The following is a 6492-nucleotide window of genomic DNA, read 5'->3' as shown; positions in this document are numbered from 1 at the left end:
TGAACAGGAGGATTCTGGACACCAAGCATAGCTCGGATCAGGATGCAGTAATAAAGACGGGATTATACGGAGTTCACATAAGGAAGAGTAGGACCTCTTAATCCCTTTCATCCGGTTAGTCACAAGAATGTTGGCCACTAGGCTCATTGCATGCTCAGCTACCACCACCATCCTTCCCCCAACGCCCTGACAAGAACTAAAGGATTCCTCTGTGTGGAAACTGACCAGCCCAAGAAAAAAGATTTTTTTTTTTTTTTTAATGTATTTTTTTACGCCAGGCGCAGTGGCTCATGCCTGTTATCCCGGCACTTTGAGAGGCTGAGGCAGGCTGATCACTTGAGGTCAGGAGTTCGAGACCAGCCTGGCCAACATGGTGAAACCTCATCTCTACTAAAAATACAAAAAATTAGGGTATAGTGGTGCACGCTGGTAATCCCAGCTACTCAGGAGGCTGAGCCAGGAGAATCGCTTGAAAACGGGACGCTGCGGTAAGCCGAGATTGTGCCACTGCACTCCAGCCTGGGCAACAGAGTGAGACTCTGTCTCAAAAAAAAAAAAAAAAAAAAGAAAATGGGCTGGGCCACAGTGGCTCACGCCTGTAATCCCAGCACTTTGGAAGGCCGAGGTGGGCAAATCACAAGGTCAGGAGTTCGAGACCAGCCTGGCCAACATGGTGAAACCCCATCTCTACTAAAAATGGAAAAAATAAGCTGGGCGTGATGGTGGGCGCCTGTAATCCCACACTCGGGAGGCTGAGGCAGGAGAATCACTTGAACCCAGGAGGCAGAGGTTGCAGTGAGCTGAGATCGCACCACTGCACTCTAGCCCAGGCAACAGTGCAAGACTGTCTGGAAAAAAAAAAAAAGTTTTTTTAATGTATTTTTTTTTTCTTAAGAGACAGGGTCTCACTCTGCTGCCCAGGCTGGAGTGCAGTGGTGCAATCACAGCTCACTGCAGCCTCCAACTCCTGGGCTCAAGTGATTCCCCTGCCTCAGCCTCCAGAGTAACTGGAACTACAGGCATGTGCCACCATACTCCACTAATTTCTATATTTTCTGTAGATACGGGGGTTTGTGTTGCCCAGTAAAAAAGAGAGACCTTGAACTCCTGGGCTCAAGTGATCCTCCCACCTTAGCCTCCCAAAGTGCTGGGATTACAGGCATGAGCCACTGCACCCGGCCTTACACTCCACTTTTTGATAACGTGTGATCCTCAACAAAAGTGGGTCTCTGCTTGCTTGGCCTACAGTGAAGGCACCATTTAACATGTGCAGCCCACACTAAGCTTCCAAAGAATGTCTTAGTAGCACTGATTCTTAAAAATTAATGAACCATCAAGGATCAACAGACATTTGAGGAAATCCTAATCAAGAAAGATAGAGCCAGGCAGAGTGGCACACCCGTGCAGTCCCAGCTGCTGGGGAGGCTGAGGTGAGAGAATTGCTTGAGCCCAGGAGTTCGGGGCTGTGGTGTGCTTTGCTAGTTGGATATCCACACTTAACACACCACTGTGGTGACTTCCTGGGAGAAGCAGAGCACTAGGTTGCCTAAGGAGGAGTGAACCAGCCCAGGTGGAAATGGAGCAGGTCAGAACTCCCATGCTGATGAGTGAGATCTGTGAATAGCTACTGCAGTTCAGCCTGGGTAACATGGCAAGACCCTGTCTTAAAAAGAAAAAAAGACCAAGGCCGGGCGCGGTGGCTCACACCTGTCATCTCAGCACTTTGGGAGGCTGAGGCGGGCAGATCACAAGGTCAGGAGATCGAGACTACAGTGAAACCCCGTCTCTACTAAAAATACAAAAAACTATCTGGGTGTGGTGGTGGGCGCCTATAGTCCCAGCTACTCAGGAGGCTGAGGCAGGAGAATGGCGTGAGTGAACCGGGGAGGCGGAGGTTGCAGTGAGTCGAGATCATGCCACTGCACTCCAGCCTGGGCGACAGAGCAAGAGTCCGTCTCAAAAAAAAAAAAAAAGGCCGGGCGTGGTGGCTCAAGCTTATAATCCCAGCACTTTGGGAGGCTAAGATGGGCGGATCACGAGGTCAGGAGATCGAGACCATCCTGGCTAACACGGTGAAACCCCGTCTCTATTAAAAAATACAAAAAAACTAGCCGGGCGAGGTGGCGGGCGCCTGTAGTCCCAGCTACTTGGGAGGCTGAGGCAGGAGAATGGCATAAACCCGGGAGGCGGAGCTTGCAGTGAGCCGAGATGGCGCCACTGCACTCCAGCCTGGGCGACAGAGCGAGACTCCATCTCAAAAAAAAAAAAAAAAAAAAAGAAAAGAAAAGAAAAAAGAAAGAAAAAGAAAAAGGAGACCAAAACAAATGAATAAACAGAAAAAAACTAACTCAGAAACAGCACATGAGATACAAGAAGATTTCCAAACTTAGGTAACTAAGATCTTAAAGGATATTATACTCATGAAACAATGGAATAGTACCAAGGAGGAGTGGTCTCAGAATGAGAAAAACAGCTGGGAAGGGATGATTGGAAATGAAGAATAGAAGAACACAGAAGGCTGGGCATGGTGGCTCACGCCTATAATCCCAGCACTTTGAGAGGCCAAGGCAGGCAATCACCTGAGGTGAGTAGTTCGAGACCAGGCTGGCCAACATGGTGAAACCCCGTCTCTACTAAAAAAAAAATACAAAAATTCACTGAGTGTGGTGGTGGGTGCCTGTAATTCCAGCTACTCAGGAGGCTGAGGCAGGAGAATCAGTTGAATCCAGGACAGGGGGGTTGCAGTGAGCTGAGATCATGCCACTGCACTCCAGCAAAAGAAGAACACAGAAAAAAAATCAACTGAAAGGTTGAGATATAAAACTGAGGTAATTAGGCTGGGCGCAGTGGCTCACTCCTGTAATCCCAGCACTTTGAGGGACCAAGGCTGGCAGATCACCTGAGGTCAGGAGTTCAAGACCAGCCTGGCCACTGGGCAACATGGTGAAACCCCACCTATACTAAAAATACAAAAATAAGCCGGGCGTAGTAGTGCGTGCCTGTAATCACAGCTACTTGGGTGAACCTGGGAGGCGGAGGCTGCAGTGAGTAGAAATAGCACCACTGCACTCCCGCCTGGGCAACAGAGCGAGACTGTCTCAAAAAAAAAAAAAAAGATTGTCCAGAAAATAAAAGGGAAAAAATCTAAATTGGAAAGGAAAAATAAAATTAGAACACCAATCCAGGAGACTTATGAAGATAATGAGAAAATTATCAAAGAAATGATGCAAGAAAGTTTCCAGGAATTGAAGGAAATACATTTCCAGGTTGAAGAAACTTATCAAGTGTCTAATCTAGCTAATGAATAAAAAGAACCAAGTGGAGACACATTATCCTGAAATTGCAGAACCCTGATGATACAGATGGTCTTTTTTTTAAAAAGATAGGGTCTCACCCATCCAAGCTGCAGTGCGGTGGTGTGATCACAGCTCACTGCAGTCTTGAATTCCTGGGCCCAGGGGATCTTGCCTCAGCCTCTTGAATAGCTGGGACTACAGGTGCACATCACCAAGTCCAGCAAATATTTTAAGTTTTTGTAGAGATGAGGTCTTGCTATGTTGCCCAGGCTGGTCTTGAAATCCTAAGTTAAAATGATCCTTTGGTCTTGACCTCCCAAAACACTGGGATTACAGGCATGAGCCACCATGCTTCGCACAGGAGGGTGAGGCTGGTCTTGAGCTGTGATTTCATCACTGCATGCCAGCCTGTGTGACAGAGCAAGACTCTATCTCTATAAAAAAAAAAAAAAAAAAGTTAAGCATAGATCTTTAAAACTTGTAAGTGAAAAATGATATAGAACAGGTACGCTTGACTGAAATTTAGGAAACAGTTTTAAATAATTGTGATTTAAACAATTAAAATTTTACAAACTTGGCTTTCATATATAAATTCTGCCCTAATCCTCAACCAGCTTCAATTCAATTCAGTTCACACCTGAGTGCCTATAGGAAGCCATACTTTGGACATGCACAGTAAGGGTCTTGCCTTCAAAGAGCACTCCTTACTGAGGGAGGTGACTGCTTTGGTTCCTGCAATGACACACGTGTATACAAGGGAAGGCTCAGTGCTGCCTGGGAGAGCCATGCCGAACACACGCTGGGCCCCCAGCCGCTCTGAGCCCATTGATTTCTCACTGCAGAAGATGCTGCCTTCCTCACTGCTGCCCACTGTTTTAGATACTGCATGGGTGCTGGGGAAACATAAATGCAAGAGAGGCTGCTCTCAAGATGCCCACACAGGCTGGCTGCAGGAACGGCCAAGGCAACAGGCCCAGAACATTCTTCCCACACGGCTGCCGGCTGGCCTGAAGCCTGAGTGGAGGTTGCTGCACGCTGTGTAACAGTCGAGTGAGCAACTGTATCGTTTCGTCAGCTGCTTTTTCTACAAGTTATGTTAGACCTTTGGGAGACTCCCCCTTGAGACACCAGGGCCGGGCGTGGTGCACTAAATGATGCGCCCACTGTGTGCTAACCGCTGGAATCCGTGGATCTGCTTCCTTACGTGGCAAAAGGGACTTTGCAGACGTGATCAAGGACCTGGAGATGGGAGGAGTATTCAGGATTACCCAGGGGTTCCCAGAGGACTCACAGCAGGCCTTAGGGAGGGAGGGAGGCCAGAGGGAGGAGATGAGGGGGTGGAAGCGGAGGCTAGAGTGATACTGGGCCATGAGTCAAAGAAGGCTGGGCCTCTAGAAGCTGGAAAGGGAAGGACATGGATTCTCCCCGGAGCCGGCTGCGGGAACACCGTGGCTGCGGGAACACCGCGGCTGCCATCTCATTTTCTTAATTTAATCTTTTTTTGAGACGGAGTCTTGCTCTGTCCTCCAGTGGTGTGATCTCAGCTCACTGTAACCTCCGCCTCCTGGGTTCAAGCGATTCTCCCGCCTCAGCCTCCCCAGTAGCTGGGATTACAGGCACCTGCTACCACGCCTGGCTAATTTTTTTTGTATTTTTAGTAGAGACAGGGTTTCGCCATGTGGGCCACGCTGGTCTTGAACTCCTGACCTCAAGTGATCTGCCAGCCTCGGCTTCCCAAAGTGCTGGGATTATAGGCCTGAACCACTGCGCCCAGCCGTTTTTTTTTTTTTTTTTTTTTTTAAATAGAGACAGGGCTTCACTCTGTCACCCTAACTGGAGTGCAGCGACACAATCACAGCTCACTGCAGCCTCAACCTCCTGAACTCGAACGATCCTCCTGCCTCAGCCTTTGAGTACACAGGTGCATGGCACCATTTCCAGCTAGTTATTTTTTAATTTTTTGTAGAAATGGGACCCCTCTGTGTTATCCAGGCTGGTCTCAAACTCCTCACGTGATCCTCCTGCCTTGGCCTCCCAAAGTGCTGGGATTAGAGGTGTGAGGCACTGTGCCCAGCTGCCCTGATTTTAGCCCCATGAAACCTGTCTTGGACTTCTGACCAGCAGAACCAAAGTTCTAAGCCTGTTTTAAGCTGTTGAGTTTGTGGGAATTTGAGAGCATCGTAGGGAACGAATATGCTGGGTGACAGCACGGCTAACATTGCCATCCCACAGACTGATCACTGTTGTGCCAGAGAGCAAGAGATGCCCACTGCTCTGCCCATTTCAAAGGAAAGACAGGCTGTTCCTCAGCACAGGGAAGAATGTGAATCCCTTGCCCTGGCCCCTTGCTTAGAAATCATGCTTACTGGCCTTGTGTTTCTCCAAGAAACCTGATCCTTGGTATCCCAGGCAGGGTGAGATCTGTCATTGTCACAGTTGGCGTTTATTTTCTGCCCTGAGGAAGTCAGATGAAGAGGTCACCCTGCCACACCCACTTCCCCACACACTTGGGGCAGGGCCTCTGCTGTGCCGTGAGGCTTTGGTGGAAGCAGCTGCATCAGCTCCTCCACTCTCGGCTGAGCTGAGCTGGACCTGGGGCTCTGGACCATCTGAACTTGTACACGGCTTCTTTTCTATGCAAAGGGCAATGCTGTACGAGTCATATCTGGGCGTTGCAGGCACTACATTCCTTAGGAAGTAAAGAAACCCTTTCCTCTGTCTCAAGAGACTGTTTTTGCTTCTTGAAGTCCTTCCATTACCATCTCATTTCAATAAAAAGGGTCAAGGGACGGCGTGCTTGGAGGGAAAGAAGTCCTAGGGTGACACGTGACGAATTCTGGTACTCGAACTCAGTGCAGTTTTATAGGCTTTCTTATGGATTCATTTTGTTCAAATATAATTAAAATATGATTTGTTCAAGGCACTCAGACCTACGTATAGGAAGAAGTGCTTTTCTTCCTCGAACTATTGCCAAATCATTTAACCACTCACAAATGCCTGTTTTCTGTGGGGCGCGGTGGTTCACGTCTGTAATCCCAGCACTTTGGGAGGCCGAGGCAGGCGGATCCCGAGGTCAGGAGGTTGAGACCATACTGGCTAACATGATGAAACCCCGTCTCTACTAAAAATACAAAAAATTAGCCGGGCGTGGTGGCGGGCGCCTGTAGTCCCAGCTACTCGGGAGGCTGAGGCAGGA

Source organism: Chlorocebus sabaeus, chromosome 11 (assembly GCF_047675955.1).
Source record: "Chlorocebus sabaeus isolate Y175 chromosome 11, mChlSab1.0.hap1, whole genome shotgun sequence".
NCBI classification, from domain to species: Eukaryota; Metazoa; Chordata; class Mammalia; order Primates; family Cercopithecidae; genus Chlorocebus; species Chlorocebus sabaeus.
The sequence above is the reverse complement of the archived record's forward strand: the minus strand, read 5'-3'. Positions refer to the sequence as shown.